General features: G+C 40.2%; 1 protein-coding gene across 2 annotated transcripts in view; it reads right to left on the reverse strand.

Moving 5' to 3' along the window:
- Positions 1–25,486, reverse strand: part of POSH (SH3 domain containing ring finger posh) — a 162,631-nt gene that overhangs the window by 78,623 nt on the left and 58,522 nt on the right. The window lies entirely within an intron of this gene.

Genomic DNA, 25,486 nt, shown 5'->3' on the forward strand with positions numbered 1-25,486 from the left:
AATAAGCAAAAGAGAAAAATTAACACTTTATTTACAACGTAAGCAAAGCAATTTATTTGTTGCTAAGGTAATAGACGTGTTAACTGAACTAGTACCCTTTCGAAAATACGTGCATGCGACTTTGGGAATTTAAGCTGTAACCACTGCGTCTCGGAAGGACATAACTTCAAGTTATGTTGCCAAACTGTTAAGGAATATCTTGCAAAACATGCAAAAATAACGGAAAACAAAAATAGTAACGGTGTGTTTTGGTATCACGTTACGAGTTTGTTAGCCTAAAATTCTTGAAATACTACTTCTAAAAGGTAGTACTACATTACACAAATAATAAGATTATAAACGTAATGCGGTATTCAGTTTATATTCCGTTATGTAACACACATATACATTGTGCACGAGGGAACTGAACAGTTCCTGCATCTCACGGTAAAAGTAGTCATGGTGAAATTCTGGAAGAAATTCCCGAGGAAATTTAAATTGCATTAAAACTTTCAACGAGACACATCGTGTTTTCCCTTTTGGTATGCTTAGTTAGTTTTGACCTGCGTTTTTTTCCGTGAAGGATTTATGGGTAACTGGCGCTGAGAAAAAGCGTATGCTGCTCGTCATCACATGGGACCACTGTCCGCCACAGACCACAGAACGATGCGGTGGCTAGCGGTGAACCGGATGCCTGCCTGATATGTGTGGACCCTGATTTCATCTCCAACCGGGCACATCACAAGCCACTGTGTGAGCACCGAAACTGGGTTCCCACTCTTTGTCCAAACCAAATTTCTCGACTTCTTTCGGGTACTGCTCAAGCCACTCTACAATGAATTAACATATTTAAAAATAAGTGTTAGCCTTCGTACTTTTCAAATAAATAAAGCTTATTCAACAATGCTGAAAATAAACGAACAAAAATTTAATGTAAATATAATCATCCTGCATCCTTATCGTCGTGTTTGTCGAAATATGCCGAAAAGAGGCGGAAAATAAATTCATCTTTCATACTCATCACTAGGAAAAGGATAAAATATTTCCGAGAAGGTGCAAAAAGAGGTGCTGATGTAATGCCTTTATTCAATGCTCTCTTTTTCTACGCCTTCTGTATATAATACGCGCGGACCGCAGAGAGAACTGTAGATCTCTCATAGGTTTTGTTGTAGTTTTTGTTTTCTCTCACGGGTTTTGCTACATTATCTTGGGAACTATTGGGGCTGCAATGATTATATTACACCATTTTATAGCTCTCGTTCAGTTCTACAAAATGAGACTATAGAATTTTATGTAGCTGCTCAAGAAGAGTGAAAATAATTTATTTTTTTGTCCAGTTTTTTAACAAAACATGAAACAAAAGGAAGGAAAAAAAGGTTCTGAAGCATCAAAGATGGGTAAAAAGGGGATAAATGTGCTAATCTTACGAAAAGGTGCGACAAAGTGTGTTCATTTTACTTGATGTCCTAAAATACATATCTCAAATGATCGGTATGAAAACAGCTATATTTTTGGATAGGTGCTGCACCTCAAAATCCGTTCCCTACTCATCACTGTATCGATTAATACAGAGAAATGCGACGTAGCATAAAAAGGTCAAAAGATTCCTGACCTTCAAATCAATCTTCAAGACAACTTTTTTATGTGGTCGTCAATTGACTACCAAAATTATTAATAGTGCGAACACTGACATTTTCTATTTATTTTATAGGTGCATACATCTTTCTTACCGCTTTCCTTTCAAAAAATTTCGGGGAGTTTTCATCTTCCTTAGAAACTTCGAAGCTAAATTATTGCTGGTCGCACTAGATTTCAATAGATGAAGATTCACTTCATAGCTTTGCCCCTCCCTGGCTTTTTCCTGAACGTTCGTTCTTGATTCTGCAAGACAGGGAAAATGAGGACAGCAAATTTGCAGAGAAGTACGCCCGAGTTCAAGAAATTTGTGAATACATTGATGTGGTACCAACACGACATCCGCTGCACTTCACGGCAACAGCATTGTGCAAATTAACCATCAGAAAGTGTAAAAAAGAGTATTTTCGTCGGCAAATACTTGTACACATACATCGATTCACTTATTGCTGCCTTGGATCTACGATTTTCACCCGAGAACCAGCATTGCCGGGAACTGTTCACTTTCATCCCAAAATACCTCAGACTATTTTTCTTTTAAAGTGGACCAATGCAAACAAAGATTCCCTCATGCCGTCAACATTCGAAAACGTGATTCATGCCGCTTCAATGTAACCTTCTATAGCTACTGTCGCAAAGATTGCAGTGACTTTACCGGATACAACGTGTTCTATCGACAGATCTTTCAGCACAATGCGATGAGTGAAGACATGGTTAAGCATGATAAACTTTCAGGATTGTGTATTTTAAATGTTCACCGACTAAAAGTGCAAAATGATCCACACTTTCATTCTAAGCCCCGCGACAGGTTAAGCTTGCAGCAGGTTTTATGTATTAATCCACGCAAGAACGGCGCTCAGCATTTCCCTTGCCCCTCTTGCCTCAATCGCCATACTGTTCATGTCACAGACTGTGAGAAAATCAGCAGTATTGCAGCGGAACTACATTCTACGCGCACGTTTGTGTCTATATATGCTAAAAGTTGATGCAAACTTAACCTGTCGCGGAGCTTAGAGTGACATATTTGGCAGAGAGCCGGTCTTTAGTTCTTGTTCCGGGAATAGCTATGATTGGTCGCCTTCTAAGGAAGTGTGTTTACAATGTACCTGCTTTTCTCAGAGTTTGTCCCCTCCTGCCAAAATTCCTGTAGGCGACCATGGAAGTACTGCTCTACCAAAGAGAGGAAACCCTTGTGCCGCTGTTGTCGAACTTTCAGCCCTAAGCGAGAGCAGGGGACGTGGGTGAAGCAATCAGTCGCTTGCCATGTAATCCTGCCCCTGGGTCGCTAACATGTATACGTAGGGACACTGAATTTTCGCGATGCGCGAAATGTGAAAAAAAGATGCAATTTTGAACATTCTGCAGGTAACTACACCCCCAATAATGAAATATGCATGAGTTTTATTCGCGAAGTAATGAGAAATGTGTGCTTTTCCACGAAATGAATGCTTTTTCGCGAAATAACCGTGAAATATCATCAAATTAAGTAGAAAACACCCAAAAACCGACAATCGAGGTTGTGCGCGCGAACTGTCGATTTGTAACGAAACGTTTGCCTAAAGTTTCCTACCACTTGCAGCTGAAGAATGTTTTATCTTCGATCACATCAGGAAGACGATGCAAATTGGGATTTCCCATGCACATAATCTCAGTTCGAAAACTTCGCTCCCTGTCGAGCTGCATTCCTTTCTCCCCCCGAATGTCTACTCAACTTCCAGTTTCATTGAACTTGCTAGCTGTAGCAGCGATAAGATTAGTCTGTTCCCGCACATCAAGGGAAACAATGGTGTCTTTTGTGTTCAGTCATGAATGAATTTTGTTTATCATCATGTGATTTTCAAAATGTGTTTGTGTATGTGTAGTAGTCATTATTTTATTTGTTGGACAGCAAGGATATCCTTTAAATACATACCATGAATAAATCACTTGAGATATGCAATTTAGAAATGAAGTGATTTTGTGTTGTTTTTTTTTCTTTTTGGGACAGCTAAGTACTTGTGTATGTGTACAGTATATAAAAATGAAGTAGATTATCAATTTATAGCTCTTTATGCCAATTTTTTTTTCCACCGCTGGTATATACCGCTGATCTAACATTTTATTTACCGCTCCCCTCAGTTTTTACTTACCATAAATTTGTCTCCCTATGTATACGGTGTTCCTCAACACGTCGTCGTCACCTTTATTCAGTGCCAAGTGTTTGTATCTCAACGAAGGAGAAAACCGTGCACAGAGAGAGCAGAGACGTAATATTTATCATTGCTGAATTTGTTTTGACATCGAATAAAGGGAGGGAAGCAACATGGGGGCACTCGGGCACAAGCGAAGGGCCACATTTTCGTCAGCGGCGACTGAGAGAGGAGTAAACTTTGATTCGCCTGGGCCTCTTCTCTTCTTGGTAGCACTATAGTCAAACTGCGCTCATATTTCCAAGTTTCTCCCTGTTATCTGCTAATGTTATGAATGGCCACCGAAGAAACAAGTTCGTAACGGTCGTAAATTCTGAATGACTTCCGATAACCCCAGTAACAGCCATAACAACAGTTAGTTATTACAAAACTAGATGCATCCGCAGCTTTATGTATGTTCTGCTTTATCACTTACATGCGACATTAGACGACAAGAGGATGCTGACGCTTGTGGCCTTGTAAGCGATATCATAAACAGGAAACAAAAACTGATTTCGCACTAGTTTAAAGAAATTGTCTTTCGAAACCAGAGGTCACGCTAAAGTAAATATTTGTGAGAATTAGACACTGATATTTTTGTAGAACAATAGCATTAAAAAAACCTAATTATTTCATACCGGGAATTAAATTACTTATGCGGAAGCAGTGATAGTTTTAGCAGGTGGGACTATAAAATAATTATTTTTATCAAAATTTTGACAAATTATGGAAATATGTTTTTCTAGTTGCCTCACAAAGTCGTACGAAGATTTTACATTGAAATGACAAGCGACACGCAACATTTTTCGTGAAATCTGTTGTGTCCTTTCTTTATCGTTTTATCCTTTCCACCCCCTTTTAGAACAGAGTGCAAAAGAAAATAAAAGATAGGCAGGAATGAATGAAATTGAACGATATTAATACATTAAGGTGGAACACACTATTACTCTTTACAAAGTACAGGGTGCTTCGAAAAAAAATTGACATTTGTAATTGTTGTTTCTTTATGCTAACTTATGTATGCGTTCTGATAGATCAACTCAAAGCTACTTTTCTTATTCTTCTATTCAACCTGTTGTCGTAACACCAGGAGGGCAGAGCTTGAAAAACTACTTTCTTTGTCATAGAATTTGCGAGACACGGGTCTGTAACGACAAGAGCGTTGAATCTTTCAACCAAAGTTTATCAAACGACCAAGTGGCAATCCATCGACGATTGAGCGAAGACATTCCGGGAGACTGGATGCATTTGTACAATGGAAGGTCATCTACGTCAGCAGAACACGTGGAACGGATTCGGGAATTATTTCAACTCAATCCCCAGAAATCAACAAATCAAGAAAATGATCAGCTTGGTAATCCACAACCCATAGTGTTGCGTTTAAAGAGCTCGGCCATAACAGATTTCAGTTCTTGCAAATTCCATGACACAGAAAGCTTTTTCAGTCTAAGATGCCGCCATTTTGCAACCACTGGCATCTTGGTGTTACTACAGGCTGAAAAGGGGAAAAAAATATATGATAAAACTTTATATGAGCTGCTCTGTCAGTACGTACAACTCACGCTCACACAAGTTAATTAATATGAGTGAGACAATTAGAAAGTGTCCATGTCTTTCTGAATCACCCTGTATTTTGTAGATTGCAATGAAATACCTAATTATTTGTATTTTTAATACGTAATGCTTTCTTCTCACACACACTGAAAACTAGCTACGCTGAACCTAAGCTAACTCTATGTACACCCAACGGCGAAAGAAACAGTAGGCGAACTGTCCACTACCATTTTCAATGTGATGACAATGAATTGAAATAAAGACGTCAATAAGCAGAGTACAATGCCTGCTTCGAACCAACATAGTTTCATGCCTTAAAACAAGACAGGATGTAGAATAAAAAAGTGGTGAAAATAGCGGTGGACAATTTGCCTACCATTATCTTTGCCGTTGATTGTACAACACACGGCCACCTCGTGTAAACTGGGTTGCCTAGCATACGTAAAATGTGGTTGTCTTAACACTTCTTGTTCAAGTAGAAGGGCGAGGCGATATGCTATACATGCGCGCACACACACATTGACGGAGACACATGAGGCGTCGAAGGTTATTCCGTTTCCAACAGTGTCATTTGCCATTTCTGCTTGACAATATAATAATAATAATAAAAAAATACGTAACTACATACAAATCCGGCCTCTACTGATAACATGCAAATCTCGTGGGGTTATCTCGTTACATATTGTGACAATCATTTCGAGAATTTCAAATAGTTCCCCGTTTCTCCTCATTCGCAGTAGACCTATGTATTCAAACGGGACTTACGTGCCTACCCTCCCTTTCACGCCTCAGTAGTAACAAATCCAAATCTTTCCCTCGACACCTACCACCATTCGACATGCTGCTGGGAATTCCTACGTAGCAGCTGCTTTATTTGACCATTTGAGATGCACTAACGCGACTTCCGGGACACGAAGAAAAGAAATTTTCACCTGGCCACTTTCCACTCTTTTTGTTTTACCGAGCCACTTGGAACAAAGAAGATTTTACTCGGAACAGTAAAAAGAAAGACGTGCTTTCACACCACAATAGCTTGCGTGTCGCTTCCCACAAGACTCTGCTCCCGGGAACACCGTTATGATGTGGAACTTCCCGAACCTGATGCTCCTTTCGATTTTAGTAAGTGTTTTCGTATGCTCCACGGGCGTGTTTAGACAAAACTTGAAATAATTCAGGCGCCAACATTATACGTATGATATGTGTGTGTGTGTTTGCAAATATGGACTATGAAAGTCATGAATTCAATTAAGACAAAACAATACATTTTGAAATGTGATCTTAAAACATTTAATATGTGCGATTTAATAAAAGTGGCTTAAAAACAATTAATTCTTGCCTGCTAAAGAAGGCACTATCAGTAACAGTATGAATAGCTGTGCAATACATTCTAATACATGGCCGACTCTCCTACCATATCGCTGCAGATTTGAAAATTCAGCTAGCATATGAAAAAAAATATTATAATTGCATATTTATCACTGATTTAATGATACAAACACATACTTGATTTTTTTTTTTTAAAAAAAGAACTAAATTTGAAACTTCAGTCGCCAGGTAAACATTTTCAGGCGCCCTGTATTTTTCTACTCCTGACTTCCACTGCAGCCGAAATGAAGAATGTGTGGAGCGCTACTTTTATACTTCCTTTATGGCACGGGGGAAGAGGGAGGGGCAACTTTATAATTACACATGTAAAAAAAAACTGCCTGATGTTGAGGGTCAAGCCGTGCAAAGCGACTTGCTAGCTGAATGAAATGTGCTCATCACACCGAATCCCACTGTCGCAGTTTGCTAGCTTTTAAGATCGGAGTTTCCACCGGGGATCGAACCAGGGACTGCTCGCAGCAAAGGCAAGAGCGTTAACTATTCATTTCGTTAATAGTTCAAGCTATTGTACAGAGCATTAGCGTTACTAGGTTAATTGCTGCAGATGCACGTTGTGCCGACAAGTTTGTGTGTTGGGGGGGGGGGGGGGAGGGGGCTGCCATTATGTAGTGGAGCAATTTCTCCGGGGCACGAGTTCGACACCTGGTCGTCTTCGCAAACCTTATATGGGAGGAAGGAAACGCAAGTATACAAGGCCCCGCCCAGCGTGCAGGAAATGCGGTAACGTTTATGCAGCTTCTATTCTTACCGTGTTTCGGCAGCTGCCAGAGTGAAATAATGCAAGGGCAGCACGTACTCCAGCCGGATGGAGTAAAAAGAAAAAATAAGAAAAAAACAAACAGATGTGTACAAGAGTTGCGGCCGTTAAATACACAAACACTGCTTCATTTACCGCCAAGGGAGCTGTGGCTGGAAATGCACACCATCCGGAAGTCTCCCAACATAATCGCGGCACGAGTATTTACCAAACTATACAGTCACAGGTGCCGCCAAAGGGGATGTTGGGTGTCTGTCTACGCATCCACAAATAATAGTAATAATAAATGTCCTCCTCCGTGGCAGTTGATGCCGCTCCCCCTAGAATGCCCTCCCCCCCGTCAGTAAGCAGTAACGGGAAATTAAAAATCAATATATTCCTAAGTAAAACCACAGACAAAAACATCAAACTATAAAATATATAATGAGATCTGTTACGCTATTGCAATACTATTAAGCACAAAGGGATGTCTCAACCACAGCAAAACTTGAAAAAATGCAACACTAATTCGTATTATTTATATTATATTTTATAAAATCTCTCTCTCTCGTATCTTAAATGTAACAAGTATTAGGAAAGAAATGAAGGTTTGACTTCATATGTTTACCGTTGTAGGCCTATGATATATGATTGGATTCTTAATAGAATTGCATGTAATATTCTCCGATCTCAAGTGGCCGCGGTGGCTCAGTCGGTAACGCGTCTGACTACCATGTTCAAGGTCCCGGGTTCGATCCCCGGCCGGTTCAAATCCGGGAACTTTTCTAACGATGGAAGCGGCCCCGGCGCCCACCCAGCGTCGAATAACATGGGTACCTGGGGGAAACCCTGGGGGGTAAAGGCGATGCTGATCACATCACCCCACTCACGACCGGATCAAGAAAGTGTGGGGCGTTACCCCCACACCCCCTATACGCCTTCATGGCGTGGTGCTATGCACAGGGGAGCACTTTGCCTTTTTTTATTCTCCGATCTCCTGCGCGAATTTTCCCCTTCGTTGTCCTCGCATAAAGCGGCACAGCCTCAAATTAATGGGTACCTGGGGGGCAAAGGCGGCCGGAGAGTAGTGCTGATCACATCACCTTCAAAATGGCCGAGATCGACAGTGTGTATGGCCCTACCCCACATCGCCTAATCGTGCCTTCATAACATGGTGCAATATGAAAGGGGAAATTTACCTTTACCTTTCAATGTAATATTCTTTTTCGTATAATGCAATCTTGCGTAAAATGGAAACAAGCGTGTTTCAGACATGATTGACCGAAGATAGTATTTTTATTAGCCTTAATTTTTTTTTAAAAAAATCTTTGTTCAGCAGTTGCCACGGTTACCGACAAAGTTAATAAAATTCGAAGTGCAACACTCAATTTACGTGCAAAATCATGAAGCTTTTATCAGTTATAAGGCCCCCTTTGATGTAATTATTTATTATAGCCGAAAGCACTTTTAATTCATCTTTTAAATCAGTAGTCTCCATGTGTTAACATACCGGCAAGTTTTGTATACTTTTCAGACAAAAGATCAGATGGCATGTCTTTAAGCTTACTAATATCATAAAATATGACCTGGTAATAAAAATTAACTTTGTACAGTTTTTGTGGATCTTCAACAGCTATGAAACTGTAACTGCTTCTTTCGATTTCGGCAGTACAGTGTTGCCCATTTTTTGATCATCTATATCTAAATTCGATGCCAAATCTTCCTCATCAACCGGGACTCACAGGTTACCGCCTCCCGACACTTCCACGAGTAGAGGGAGGAAGGAACTGACAGGCTGCGAAGTGGCGTCTAAGAAACTGAAATTTTTCATCACTCCTTTTTTTCAAAGCGCTGATATATTTGCAAGAAATCTAACACATCGTAGATTAATGTTTTGTAGACATTTGAGTAGTACAAGTGGCCCGGTTCTAAGCCACCCTCATTGGGGCTCGTGGGGCTCGGTGGGGCAGAGCACAGTTTGGTTGCACATATTCGCTTTCCCGGCACACAAGTACGACAGTGTCTTTGAAAATGTAGTAGTGCAGGTGTCCGGGTACTGAATTTTCATTTGGGGCTCGGTGGGGCTCGTCGTAGCCTTTTATGATGTATATTTTGAGGGGCACAGAGTTGGCGACACTGTGGGTTTTTACTGTAGCCTTTTATGAGGGGGGTTTATTGCTTTTTGTTTACATCTGGTAACACTGCCGTAGTTTGACAGTGTTGTTAACCTACTGGGTTTTTTCACTGAGGCTCGAATCATCATGTGGGGCTCGTCGTAGCCTTTTATGATGTATATTTTGAGGGGCACAGAGTTGGCGACACTGTGGGGTTTTTACTGTAGCTTTTTATGAGGGGGTCTATTGCCCTCTGTTTATATTTGGCAATTTTATTGGATGTTCCTTTTTTGAGGCTCGAAATTATTATTTGAGGCTTGAAATCATTATTTGATGCTCGTCGGTGTTGCCAACCCACTCTACAAAAATTCCACTATATGATATTTTACAGGCTAAGCTAACCTAACCTAACCCACCCTAACCTAACCTAACCTAACCTACTCTAACCTAACCTAACCTACTCTAACCTAACCTACTCTAACCTAACCTAACCTACTCTAACCTAACCTAACCTAACCTAACCTAACCTACTCTAACCTAACCTAACCTAACCTAACCTACTCTAACCTAACCAGGTCTAACCTAACCTAAAGCAAGGAGCTGGCAATTTTACTTAAGACTTGCCTTACAGTGCATAAAGCAAGGTTGCCAACCTACTGGTATTTTTGCCATAACTTTTTACAAAAAAGAGAGAGAAGAGAGAGAGGGAAGAGTTAAACAACCGACAGCCTACCTACAGCTTTTTTTTTTCTTGGTCTAACCTAGCCTAAAGCAAGGAGCTGGCAACTTTGCTTGACGCTTGCCTTACAGTGCATAAAGCAATTTTTGCCAACCTACATATACTAAACAAGGAGAGCCGGCAACAAATATGTACTGCCGTAAAAGAGAGAGATGGGTGGATGACAACACAGTATGTGTGTGCGTGTGTGTGTATAATATGTAGCATTATTAACTAGAGTGTGTTGGTAATTTACTTACAACTAAAAAAAATAGAGATGCCAACTTTGCTGTAAGATGAAGAGAGAGAGAGATTTATGGCTGGCAACAGTGGTGAGCGAATGCGCCATATCGTAATTTTCCAAGTCCCGGGGGCCAATGTTTGTATATTGTGACCTTTGTAAACCTCTCTCGGGGGAACGATGTGTTACACACACACACACACACACACACACGCGCGCGTATGTATTGTGACGCAAACAAACAAACAAAATAATAATTGTTGTTTTTTTTAGGATACCTGGCCCCTATAACCTCGCCAGGGTGCGTGGTGCCCAGCCAAAAAAGTAAAGGTTTTCCCGTACGGCCTTCGAACGTAAAATTGATTGACGTGGGGGCGAATCTCTTCGGGGATGTCTTTCAATTTGTATATTTACCCGTGCATACTATTTATTATTAATTTAGCCGTGTTCTGTTTGGCGTCCATTTCGAGCAGTTTGCCCGGCGGTAAAGTCTTATCGTTTTTAAATTTTTTGATTTTTTTACGCAAGGCCATGATCTTGCGTATGCACGTGGCGTTGAGCGTGTCCTGTGAGAAATACATGTGAAGATCAGCTTCCGTGCAGCCGGTGTGGGGGATTCGTGACGCCGCGATAAACATTAACTTCCGTACCGGGCGGAACGTCCGTTCCGGCGGCGTGGAATTCGCGCCTCTCGACAAGGGGGGAGATTTTTCGATAACGCTCTTACTGTTTCCAACGTACTTAGGTTTTTTGATAGACGACAACGACGGAGTCATCAATGAGTAAACATCTGTGAACTCGGTGAACAAGTCAACTTTTTTTTTCAGTACGTCAATATTTTTTTCTTATTTCTTAGTGAATGGGTTATGGATGACTTGCAACGACGAAGGCCTTCTAGCAACACGTACTTAGCTTATGCCTCTTCCACCGAACATTCAACACGAGAGGGCTGTGTTAAATATACAGAACAGCAATAACAAGTGTTTTTTTTTGGTGTATCTTGGCTGCACTGCATCCTGTTTATTGCAAAAATAATCCACAGTGGGTTGAATATTACAAACAATACGAGTCCGAGTTTTGAAAGTGTAATGTCTGGCATCGAATACCCGGTGACCATTTCTGATACATCAAAATTCGAAACACGAGCACGAGATGCAGAAGGAAAACGCTTAATCATCAACGTGTATTCCTATACGTTGGATAAACATGTTGTGCATCCCGTCAGGATAAGCGATGTCGACGATGATGATGCTTGTGTGATTAATCTTCTTCTAATTTCAAACGACAGTGTTCACTATTACTGTCTCAGGAATGTTATGCTTTTTTTTCTCTATAAAAAAGAGAGATTTGTGTTGATTGTTTGGTTAAAAAGAATTTCCTAATTATTTGTTTTTTTGTCACAAGAATTGTTTGAATTTCAAACATTCCTAAGTGTTTGCTTAAAGATTGATGCATTAACCTGTTAAGAATGTCATATTAATAATACCGGCTCGGCAATGTTATGTTCTTTTTCTCTATAGAAGGTCATATAAATGTGCTAATTGGTTGGTTAGGGGGGATTTTTTGATTAGTAAATTGAGGTTATAAATACGTACGTATAAAGGTTTTGCTAATATGGAATGCTAAAACTTAGTACTTGGCTCTCTCAGAGATTCGAATTCTATTAGGTTAAACAGCATAGAAATTTCACAGCAAGAATTCTCATATTTACTGACGATATTCTTAACAACCTGTGTTTTGATTCCACTACAAAAACTGTATACAAAATATGCAGCCCCCTAGAATAAAATGGATGAGGCTTATGAACCTCGACCTATACAGTTGTACAATCTGGCAATGAATAGATGTTGTTTTTTATTAAGCATAGCAGAGTGTTTTCGCTTATTTTAATATCAGGCAACAATGTTAGAAAGTGGCCCCAAGAATAAAATTTAAAATCACTAATGTGATATGAATTTTTTTACTTGTGTGTATTTGAATATGAAAGTGAGGTATTTTGAATAATTGAGGGGGACAATCACAAGTAAGCTTGCAATGGTATTGGGAGGTGTCACGAGTTCAAATTTTAGACGATTTCTGTTAATCTGCTAAGGCGATATCAGTACGAAAAAATTTGTAAAAAAGAAGAGGCTAATGGCAACGATGCGGATGAATAATGATAATTATGATGAAATTGATGTGTGGCACTTAGAAAACAAAAACTTCAAAGTGTATTGCACCAACAGCTACAATTGTCCCCCTCCCCCCCAAAATACAAGGCAGTTAACAGAGGTGTGTATATTTGTTGGTTTACGAGTCTGAGGGCTTAAGTTAGTATATTCACTATAGCTATACATATTAAAAAAATGAAATGACCTGAGAATAAAATATAACAATACCGATTCTAACTTTTTTGTCGGATGACGTAGTGGTAACGTTTGTTGCAATCACACCTCTGATGGTGTATAAAACTTAAATGTTTTGCATAACATGAAATATTGTTAATGGGAATGTGTTGTTTCTAATGTTAAATATAGAAAGCAGATAACAAGAAAAAAGAAGAAAAAAAATAATATTGCAGGTAGATACAGAGCCTCAGCCCAAACACATATATAATCAGACAGAATGTCAACGATGCATTCATAACTAACATGTGATTATTCAAAAATTGAAATAGTACAGTGGGAAACAACTAACTAACTAACTCTCTATGTTTTTTTTTAAACCGGCACGAATGAGAAAGGAATAAAGGAGATTTTTACAGGAATCTTGTTGGGAAACCTGATGGTAAAGGACCAAAACGAACATGGAGATGAATCTAAAAGAAATTTGTAAAAATTGGAATAGAATATATATAAATTTTGCTCAGGATAAGTACAAATTGAACTGTAACTACGAATTTTCAGAATCAAGAGTGCTAGAGAATTAATTAATTAATTAATATTTAATATAATGAAGGTAGTAATATAGTATTCTTATTGAGAAGAGAATTTCTAAAAAACTTATTTTTCCTCGTACGTTTACTAATAGCAGTTACATTTGACATGTTTGACTAATCGCGAATCAACGTACGGAAGCCGTTGGAAGCAGTTTGAAGACTGAAATGGCTATGGAAGGACACTTATTATAATGTTAATAGCTTAGTATAATGTTTTGAGAATTGCTTCTCGATAATGTTTGGTATATAATTTAATCTGTTGTTAGATAAAATACATAATTATCAGAATTTAAGGATGAAAAAATATGAAGAGCGAATGAATGATACGTTTGACTAATCGTGAAGATAAGTATCACAGTACGTTTTATCGTTTCTTATATAAACGTTGAAACGTTTAAGAACGTATAAGAACGTTTACTGAAACGTTTTAACAATTGTTGAAACATTTATGAACATTTTGCCACATTGTGTTTGTGTGTAGCGACTAAGGACTGAACTTTCATTTAGTGAAGTAAATTTCGCCCTGGTTACTATATTTTCAAGTATTTACACTGTTGGAAGTCATTGTAAAAATTTACAATACTCTATCGTTAAAATTTAAGTCTTCCTGTTAATTTACACAAACACTATGAATTAAAATTGATGTCAGCGCCGTGGCAAGAATGAGAAGTAAAGATGGCGTTGGTAATACTAAAGACAGACACACGCACCCGTACACGTGCGCGCGCACACACACACATACACACATGTAAATTGTCGATTGCTAATTTCGCACTTGTTTCTTATTTTTTCTGTGATTCTATGGAATGAAATCATACTTCTCCTGGAGAAGATATTGTTATCTGCTTAAGTTTCTGTTTCAATTCTTGAACACTACGTTTGCGGGAAACAAAATGAACATGGTGATGTACAATTTTCCGCTGGCTGAACAATATTGAGATATACGAAAATCTTTCAAATTTAAATATGAATATTTTATTTTGCACAAATATCTATAAACATTATCAATTACAATTGTGTGCACCATAAATATATTTCTGTAAACCGAAACGGTAAAATTACATTAAGCTTCCCCGATGGCGTAGTGGTAACGTCATCGGCTTGTAATCAAGGGTCCCGATTCGATAACACGGTGGAGGTAAATAAAGGTTCGGATCCCACTTTAAACTGTACGCAAGTGGATTTAAAATACACTTTATTTAAATTACATCAATTATAGTTAAGTTTGTTAATAGTCGATACTACTTTTAAAAAGTTATTGTTAATTTTTACGGTAAATGGATATCAGCCGAAATTGACGACTTGTAGCCACCTTGGTGGACTAGGGAGTACAGAGGTTTATTCATAATTTCGTCACTGAACGTTTCCGGTTCGAGTCCTGGTTTTGGCATAGGAGTTGCTGTGTGCGAGTCCCTTGGTCACATTAATCTAATCAGCATTCATCCTTATCTTCGTTATTGACTTAAGAGTCAGAAAAGCAATATATATATTTTTTTCTATTCAAGTTCAAGGTAGTTTCTCACCGTGGCCGTGCGGTTTAAGACGTCATGCCTTGGTCACCGGCTACGGGACGCGCGCAGATTCCAGTCTCCTTGGGGAAGCGTTATAACCTGAGGATTGGGCTTTTTTATTGGACCGGTGGCCACCCACCATCGTGAGGAAGTTGTGAGCTACGAATGAGTAGCATAACACGGTCATGGAAACCTACAATAACGACTGGGGGGTTCGTCGTGCTGACCGCACGTCAGTCCATAACTGGTTGGATCTACATCTACAAGTGGGAGTCAGACTGGCGGACGGCTCTCGAAGGGTTGTGGCGTTACGGTATGATTTGGTGATCGTCTGGAGAACTATGAGAGAAAGCCACAAAGGAGACCTCAGCCCAAAACAGTGCAAGGAACTTGATCGCTCGAAGCCCCGATGTTGACGTCCGAGTTTGCATTTCAATTAGGTTATTACTTCTATTTTAGATCAGTCGCAACGCTGGGGTATAATTGATTGATTTGGTTTGTTTTATTTCGCTTTTCGGCCACTTTTGGCTAATTGTAAATATGAAGATGAGTGATGGTATGATTAAATTAAAATTGATGCATGGACACTCACAAAGGACGGTCATGTCGGGATTCGAACCCGGAACCTTCGGCAATGCGCAAGATGGAGATGAATGGTGATGAAATGGCTGAAGTAGCACTGACAAATATATATTAAGGGAATAAAACAACCTCCAAAGAGGGTTGGCCGTGGGTCTAGGCGTCAGAGCCTATCTAGCCTGCAAGAATGCTGCGCAGAACGTACTACGAGTTGAGTTGAGATGAGTTTTGGTTTTAAGTCCACTTTATGCACATAAAGGTCAATCGGGACTGGACCTACAGTTTATAGTGGGATCTGCATCAATTGTGCCTCTATCGGGTATCGAACCCGGGATGACTTGATTACAAGGCGACGACATTACCACTACGCTATTGAACGTCCTACGAAGAAGAGAAGTTGGCATTTGAGTGCGTTCATCTTTAACGTCACCCCCCCCCCCTTCACACCCTCCGGTTCCCGGTTAATTTTCTCATATTCTAATTATCAAGCGAGAAAGAGCTTTTACCTCACTACATAATTTTCCCAGGTCTATTACAACAAGTGGAGTTGCTTTTGATTGAGCAAACGCACGAACAATGCGCGACACTAGCCGAGAATCGATTCTGGATTCTGATGCGATATTCAAGGCGCCCCCGTCACAACACGATAGCCACACAAGTTGTACGTATACAGGATAACCGGTAATTACATGTATTCCCTGAAAGGGGTTAAAGTAGAGGCAATTTGCAATAAATTTGACCATATGATACCCCGTCCGAAAATTAGTAGTTTTCGAGATAATCGAATTTCTAATTTTTTAATGACAATTTTCCACATACGAATTGAGAACAGCTTATTGTATGGCACATACTTCAGCGTTTTCTGGTAGCTAACAAATACAGGAGGTCCAAAAAAATGTACTCACTGTTTGATAGTCCATATCTTCTGACAAAATTGACTTGTGGGTACAATTTTTGGCACTGAGAGAGAGTTATGTTAGATGCTCAAAATAACCACCAGCAACTTGTAAACAACTCCTATGGCGCCGAACTGCAGACCGTACTACGACCGTCAGTGTATCTGGCATAATGGCAGCACATGATGCTATTTTTTTTTTCACGTAGCTCGTTGAGTGTAGTTGGTTTTGTCGATACACATCATTCTTGATGGTCCCCCACAGGTAGAAGTCCACTGGTGTCAAATCAGGGGACCGAGGTGGGTACTCAATAGCACCGCGTCGACCTATCCACCGTTCGGGGGGGGGGGGGGGGTGTGTCATCCAGGTACGACCTGACATCGCGATGGTAGTGAGGCGGGGCTCCATCTTGCTGCAGGTAAAACATTTCATCGCCAAATAGGGTTCGGATGGCAGGCAGAATCCTTGACTGAATCATTTCGAGATACACCTCACCGGTTACGGTACCCTCGAAGAAGAAGGGACCAATCAAACCACGCGATGACAGACCACACCACACGTTAAGCCCCGGTAGATTCACCGCCTTCTCCATATAAACGTGAGGATTGACGGGCGACCAGTAGACACAATTATAAAAGTTCACAGTACTGTTAAGTTTGAATTGCGCCTCGTCAGACCACACAACTGTCCCTGCAAATTCTCTATCCTCGCGAACCATGTGCTCAAACCATTCGCAGTATTCGACCCTACTATCCGGATCGTCCTCGTTGATCGCATGTAGCAGTATTGGAATGTACACTTTCCACTGTGCACCCTTCAGAATGCGTCTTACGCTAGACAGGGTATTAACTGGTTCCGCTGCTATTGGTGGGTACTCATTCTTTGCTAACATCCAAGACTTGGTAAGTGGTAGTACACCATGTTTCAGTTGAAGTGTTCGGTCTGGGAGCTGCTCTTCTTTCTCCAGAGGAAGTTCGGTGGTTGATGCTGGGGGCATAGCATATGGATTGCGCACCCAATCATAATTGTCGACAGTGATGGAGGGAAAATATTGTGCCATGTTATTCTAACGTCAGTCACCACTCGCACTGTGACCAACTCGTACGTTAGTGTGCCGCGGGATCTACTACAAAGTACTATAGTGCGCCGTGAGAAGGAGGACGTTGGGAACCACTGGACTACACAGTGCTAGGAACTGTCCCAGGGTAAGGGCCCTCCTCGAGAACATAGCGGTAATGTCGCCGCCTTATAATCAACGGGTCCCGGGGTTGATACCCGTTGATTATAAGGCGGCGACATTACCGCTATGTTCTCGAGGAGGGCCCTTACCCTGAGACAGTTCCTAGCACTGTGTAGTCCAGTGGTTCCCAACGTCCTCCTTCTCACGGCGCACTATAGTACTTTGTAGTAGATCCCGCGGCACACTAACGTACGAGTTGGTCACAGTGCGAGTGGTGACTGACGTTAGAATAACATGGCACAATATTTTCCCTCCATCACTGTCGACAATTATGATTGGGTGCGCAATCCATATGCTATGCCCCCAGCATCAACCACCGAACTTCCTCTGGAGAAAGAAGAGCAGCTCCCAGACCGAACACTTCAACTGAAACATGGTGTACTACCACTTACCAAGTCTTGGATGTTAGCAAAGAATGAGTACCCACCAATAGCAGCGGAACCAGTTAATACCCTGTCTAGCGTAAGACGCATTCTGAAGGGTGCACAGTGGAAAGTGTACATTCCAATACTGCTACATGCGATCAACGAGGACGATCCGGATAGTAGGGTCGAATACTGCGAATGGTTTGAGCACATGGTTCGCGAGGATAGAGAATTTGCAGGGACAGTTGTGTGGTCTGACGAGGCGCAATTCAAACTTAACAGTACTGTGAACTTTTATAATTGTGTCTACTGGTCGCCCGTCAATCCTCACGTTTATATGGAGAAGGCGGTGAATCTACCGGGGCTTAACGTGTGGTGTGGTCTGTCATCGCGTGGTTTGATTGGTCCCTTCTTCTTCGAGGGTACCGTAACCGGTGAGGTGTATCTCGAAATGATTCAGTCAAGGATTCTGCCTGCCATCCGAACCCTATTTGGCGATGAAATGTTTTACCTGCAGCAAGATGGAGCCCCGCCTCACTACCATCGCGATGTCAGGTCGTACCTGGATGACACACCCCCCCCCCCAAACGGTGGATAGGTCGACGCGGTGCTATTGAGTACCCACCTCGGTCCCCTGATTTGACACCAGTGGACTTCTACCTGTGGGGGACCATCAAGAATGATGTGTATCGACAAAACCAACTACACTCAACGAGCTACGTGAAAAAAAAAAATAGCATCATGTGCTGCCATTATGCCAGATACACTGACGGTCGTAGTACGGTCTGCAGTTCGGCGCCATAGGAGTTGTTTACAAGTTGCTGGTGGTTATTTTGAGCATCTAACATAACTCTCTCTCAGTGCCAAAAATTGTACCCACAAGTCAATTTTGTCAGAAGATATGGACTATCAAACAGTGAGTACATTTTTTTGGACCTCCTGTATTTGTTAGCTACCAGAAAACGCTGAAGTATGTGCCATACAATAAGCTGTTCTCAATTCGTATGTGGAAAATTGTCATTAAAAAATTAGAAATTCGATTATCTCGAAAACTACTAATTTTCGGACGGGGTATCATATGGTCAAATTTATTGCAAATTGCCTCTACTTTAACCCCTTTCAGGGAATACATGTAATTACCGGTTATCCTGTATACGTACAACTTGTGTGGCTATCGTGTTGTGACGGGGGCGCCTTGAATATCGCATCAGAATCCAGAATCGATTCTCGGCTAGTGTCGCGCATTGTTCGTGCGTTTGCTCAATCAAAAGCAACTCCACTTGTTGTAATAGACCTGGGAAAATTATGTAGTGAGGTAAAAGCTCTTTCTCGCTTGATAATTAGAATATGAGAAAATTAACCGGGAACCGGAGGGTGTGAAGGGGGGGGGTGACGTTAAAGATGAACGCACTCAAATGCCAACTTCTCTTCTTCGTAGGACGTTCAATAGCGTAGTGGTAATGTCGTCGCCTTGTAATCAAGTCATCCCGGGTTCGATACCCGATAGAGGCACAATTGATGCAGATCCCACTATAAACTGTAGGTCCAGTCCCGATTGACCTTTATGTGCATAAAGTGGACTTAAAACCAAAACTCATCTCAACTCAACTCGTAGTACGTTCTGCGCAGCATTCTTGCAGGCTAGATAGGCTCTGACGCCTAGACCCACGGCCAACCCTCTTTGGAGGTTGTTTTATTCCCTTAATATATATTTGTCAGTGCTACTTCAGCCATTTCATCACCATTCATCTCCATCTTGCGCATTGCCGAAGGTTCCGGGTTCGAATCCCGACATGACCGTCCTTTGTGAGTGTCCATGCATCAATTTTAATTTAATCATACCATCACTCATCTTCATATTTACAATTAGCCAAAAGTGGCCGAAAAGCGAAATAAAACAAACCAAATCAATCAATTATACCCCAGCGTTGCGACTGATCTAAAATAGAAGTAATAACCTAATTGAAATGCAAACTCGGACGTCAACATCGGGGCTTCGAGCGATCAAGTTCCTTGCACTGTTTTGGACTGAGGTCTCCTTTGTGGCTTTCTCTCATAGTTCTCCAGACGATCACCAAATCATACCGTAACGCCACAGCCCTTCGAGAGCCGTCCGCCAGTCTGACTCCCACTTGTAGATGTAGATCCAACCAGTTATGGACTGACGTGCGGTCAGCACGACGAACCCCCCAGTCGTTATTGTAGGTTTCCATGACCGTGTTATGCTACTCATTCGTAGCTCACAACTTCCTCACGATGGTAAATGGCCACCGGTCCAATAAAAAAGCCCAAGCCTCAGGTTATAACGCTTCCCCAAGGAGACTGGAATCTGCGCGCGTCCCGTAGCTGGTGACCAAGGCATGACGTCTTAAACCGCACGGCCACGGTGAGAAACTACCTTGAACTTGAATAGAAAAAAATATATATATTGCTTTTCTGACTCTTAAGTCAATAACGAAGATAAGGATGAATGCTGATTAGATTAATGTGACCAAGGGACTCGCACACACAGCAACTCCTATGCCAAAACCAGGACTCGAACCGGAAACGTTCAGTGACGAAATTATGAATAAACCTCTGTACTCCCTAGGCCACCAAGGTGGCTACAAGTCGTCAATTTCGGCTGATATCCATTTACCGTAAAAATTAACAATAACTTTTTAAAAGTAGTATCGACTATTAACAAATTTAACTATAATTGATGTAATTTAAATAAAGTGTATTTTAAATCCACTTGCGTACAGTTTAAAGTGGGATCCGAACCTTTATTTACCTCCACCGTGTTATCGAATCGGGACCCTTGATTACAAGCCGAATGACGTTACCACTACGCCATCGGGGAAGCTTAATGTAATTTTACCGTTTCGGTTTACAGAAATATATTTATGGTGCACACAATTGTAATTGATAATGTTTATAGATATTTGTGCAAAATAAAATATTCATATTTAAATTTGAAAGATTTTCGTATATCTCAATATTGTTCAGCCAGCGGAAAATTGTACATCACCATGTTCATTTTGTTTCCCGCAAACGTAGTGTTCAAGAATTGAAACAGAAACTTAAGCAGATAACAATATCTTCTCCAGGAGAAGTATGATTTCATTCCATAGAATCACAGAAAAAATAAGAAACAAGTGCGAAATTAGCAATCGACAATTTACATGTGTGTATGTGTGTGTGTGCGCGCGCACGTGTACGGGTGCGTGTGTCTGTCTTTAGTATTACCAACGCCATCTTTACTTCTCATTCTTGCCACGGCGCTGACATCAATTTTAATTCATAGTGTTTGTGTAAATTAACAGGAAGACTTAAATTTTAACGATAGAGTATTGTAAATTTTTACAATGACTTCCAACAGTGTAAATACTTGAAAATATAGTAACCAGGGCGAAATTTACTTCACTAAATGAAAGTTCAGTCCTTAGTCGCTACACACAAACACAATGTGGCAAAATGTTCATAAATGTTTCAACAATTGTTAAAACGTTTCAGTAAACGTTCTTATACGTTCTTAAACGTTTATATAAGAAACGATAAAACGTACTGTGATACTTATCTTCACGATTAGTCAAACGTATCATTCATTCGCTCTTCATATTTTTTCATCCTTAAATTCTGATAATTATGTATTTTATCTAACAACAGATTAAATTATATACCAAACATTATCGAGAAGCAATTCTCAAAACATTATACTAAGATATTAACATTATAATAAGTGTCCTTCCATAGCCATTTCAGTCTTCAAACTGCTTCCAACGGCTTCCGTACGTTGATTCGCGATTAGTCAAACATGTCAAATGTAACTGCTATTAGTAAACGTACGAGGAAAAATAAGTTTTTTAGAAATTCTCTTCTCAATAAGAATACTATATTACTACCTTCATTATATTAAATATTAATTAATTAATTAATTCTCTAGCACTCTTGATTCTGAAAATTCGTAGTTACAGTTCAATTTGTACTTATCCTGAGCAAAATTTATATATATATTCTATTCCAATCTTTACAGATTTCTTTTAGATTCATCTCCATGTTCGTTTTGGTCCTTTACCATCAGGTTTCCCAACAAGATTCCTGTAAAAATCTCCTTTATTCCTTTCTCATTCGTGCCGGTTTAAAAAAAACATAGAGAGTTAGTTAGTTAGTTGTTTCCCACTGTACTATTTCAATTTTTGAATAATCACATGTTAGTTATGAATGCATCGTTGACATTCTGTCTGATCATATATGTGTTTGGGCTGAGGTTCTGTATCTACCTGCAACATTATTTCTTTTCTTCTTTTTTCTTGTTATCTGCTTTCTATATTTAACATTAGAAACAACACATTCCCATTAACAATATTTCATGTTATGCAAAACATTTAAGTTTTATACACCATCAGAGGTGTGATTGCAACAAACGTTACCACTACGTCATCCGACAAAAAAGTTAGAATCGGTATTGTTATATTTTATTGCTCAGGTCATTTCATTTTTTTAATATGTATAGCTATAGTGAAAATACTAACTTAAGCTCTTAGACTCGTAAACCAACAAATATACACACCTCTGTTAACTGCCTTGTATTTTGGGGGGAAGAGGACAATTGTAGCTGTTGGTGCAATACACTTTGAAGTTTTTGTTTTCTAAGTGCCACACATCAATTTCATCATAATTATCATTATTCATCCGCATCGTTGCCATTAGCCTCTTCTTTTTTACAAATTTTTTCGTACTGATATCGCCTTAGCAGATTAACAGAAATCGTCTAAAATTTGAACTCGTGACACCTCCCAATACCATTGCAAGCTTACTTGTGATTGTCCCCCTCAATTATTCAAAATACCTCACTTTCATATTCAAATACACACAAGTAAAAAAATTCATATCACATTAGTGATTTTAAATTGTATTCTTGGGGGGCACTTTCTAACATTGTTGCCTGATATTAAAATAAGCGAAAACACTCTGCTATGCTTAATAAAAAACAACATCTATTCATTGCCAGATTGTACAACTGTATAGGTCGAGGTTCATAAGCCTCATCCATTTTATTCTAGGGACTGCATATTTTGTATACAGTTTTTGTAGTGGAATCAAAACACAGGTTGTTAAGAATATCGTCAGTAAATATGAGAATTCTTGCTGTGAAATTTCTATGCTGTTTAACCTAATAGAATTCGAATCTCTGAGAGAGCCAAGTACTAAGCTTTAGCATTCCATATTAGCAAAACCTTTATACGTACGTATTTATAACCTCAATTTACTAATCAAAAAATCCCCCTTAACCAACCAATTAGCACATTTATATGACCTTCTATAGAGGAAGAGGACATGACATTTCCGAGCCGGTATTATTAATGTGACATTCTTAACAGGTTAATGCATCAATCTTTAAGCAAACACTTAGGAATTTTTGAAATTCAAACAATTTCACTAAGAAATAAGAAAAAAAATATTGACGTACTGAAAAAAAAGTTGATTTGTTCACCGAGTTTACAGATGTTTACTCATTGATGACTCCGTTGTTGTAGTCTATCAAAAAACCTAAGTACGTTGGAAACAGTAAAAGCGTTATCGAAAAATCTCCCCCCTTGTCGAGAGGCGCGAATTCCACGCCGCCGGAACGGACGTTCCGCCCGGTACGGAAGTTAATGTTTATCGCGGCGTCACGAATCCAACCGGCTGCACGGAAGCTGATCTTCACATGTATTTCTCACAGGACACGCTCAACGCCACGTGCATACGCAAGATCATGGCCTTGCGTAAAAAAATCAAAAAATTTAAAAACGATAAGACTTTACCGCCGGGCAAACTGCTCGAAATGGACGCCAAACAGAACACGGCTAAATTAATAATATGCACAGGTAAATGTACAAATTGAAAGACACCCCCGAAGAGATTTGCCCCTACGTCAATCAATTTTACGTTCGAAGGCCGTACGGGAAAACCTTTTACTTTTTTGGTTGGGCACCACGCACTTCTGGCGAGGTTATAGGGGCCAGGAATCCTAAAAAACAACAATTATTATTTTGTTTGTTTGTTTGTTTGCGTCACAATACATGCGCGCGTGTGTGGCACATCGTTCCCCCGAGAGAGGTTTACAAAAGTCACAATATACAAACATTGGCCCCCGGGACTTGGAAAATTACGATATGGCGCATTCGCTCATTACTGTTGCCAGCCATAAATCTCTCTCTCTCTCTTCATCTTACAGCAAAATTGGCATCTCTATTTTTTTTAGTTGTAAGTAAATTGCCAACACACTCTAGTTAATAATGCTACATATTATACGCACACACGCACACACATACTATATTACCATCCACCCATCTCTCTCTCTTTTACGGCAGTACATATTTGTTGCCGGCTCTCCTTGTTTAGTATATGTAGGTTGCCAAAAATTGCTTTATGCACTGTAAAGCAAACCTCAAGCAAAGTTGCCAGCTTCTTGCTTTAGGCTAGGTTAGACAAAAAAAGCTGTAGGTGGGTGTTGGCAGCTGTCGGTTGTTTAACTTTTTCCTTTTTCTCTTCTCTCTCTTTTTTGTAAAAGGCTATGGCAAAAATACCAGTAGGTTGGCAACCTTGCTTTATGCACTGTAAGGCAAGTCTTAAGTAAAATTGCCAGCTTCTTGCTTTAGGTTAGGTTAGGTTAGGTTAGGTTAGGTTAGAGTAGGTTAGGTTAGGTTAGGTTAGAGTAGGTGTTGGCAGCTGTCGGTTGTTTTAACTCTTCCCTCTCTCTCTCCTCTCTCTTTTTTGTAAAAAAACTATGGCAAAAGTACCAGTAGGTTGCCAACTTTGCTTTATGCACTGTAACTCAAGCCTCAAGCAAGGTTGCCAGCTTCTTGCTTTAGGTTAGGTTAGACCAAGACAAAAACCTTGGTGATTTGTTTTTTCGAGTAGGTGTTGGCAACACTGCGAGTCCCACTTTCGGTTGCAGAACTCTCAAGCAAGATTGCCAGGTCCTTGCTTTAGGTTAGGTTAGACCAAGAAAAACCTTGGTGATTTTTTCGAGTAAGAAGTTGGCAACACTGCGAGCCCCACCGAGCCCCACTTCCGGTTTGTGAACTCTCAAGCAAAATTGCCAGCTCCTTGCTTTAGGTTAAGTTAGACCAACAAAAACCTTGGTGATTTTTTCGAATAAGTAGTTGGCAACACTGCGAGCCCCACCGAGCCCCAATTCTTGTTTCAGTACCCGGCCACTTGTACTACTCATTTGCTCATTACATTAAGTGGGGTTAAACGTCACACCAGATAACTAGTGAGCAAAGGAATGTAATATAGTATTATAAAGCCCGCATCACACAGAACTGGATTTCCAGTAGGTATGCCATAGTTGGCGCTGGACTTGCTATCAATTTGCTAGTTTTCGCCACACACGATACTTACCAGCGTACTTGTCGATAGACTGTTGTTCCCATACGAGGGAAATTGTAATGGCGGCCGCGTGAGATGTAAACAA

Source organism: Lepisma saccharinum, chromosome 6, assembly GCF_977018435.1.
Source record: "Lepisma saccharinum chromosome 6, izLepSacc3.1, whole genome shotgun sequence".
Taxonomy (NCBI): domain Eukaryota; kingdom Metazoa; phylum Arthropoda; class Insecta; order Zygentoma; family Lepismatidae; genus Lepisma; species Lepisma saccharinum.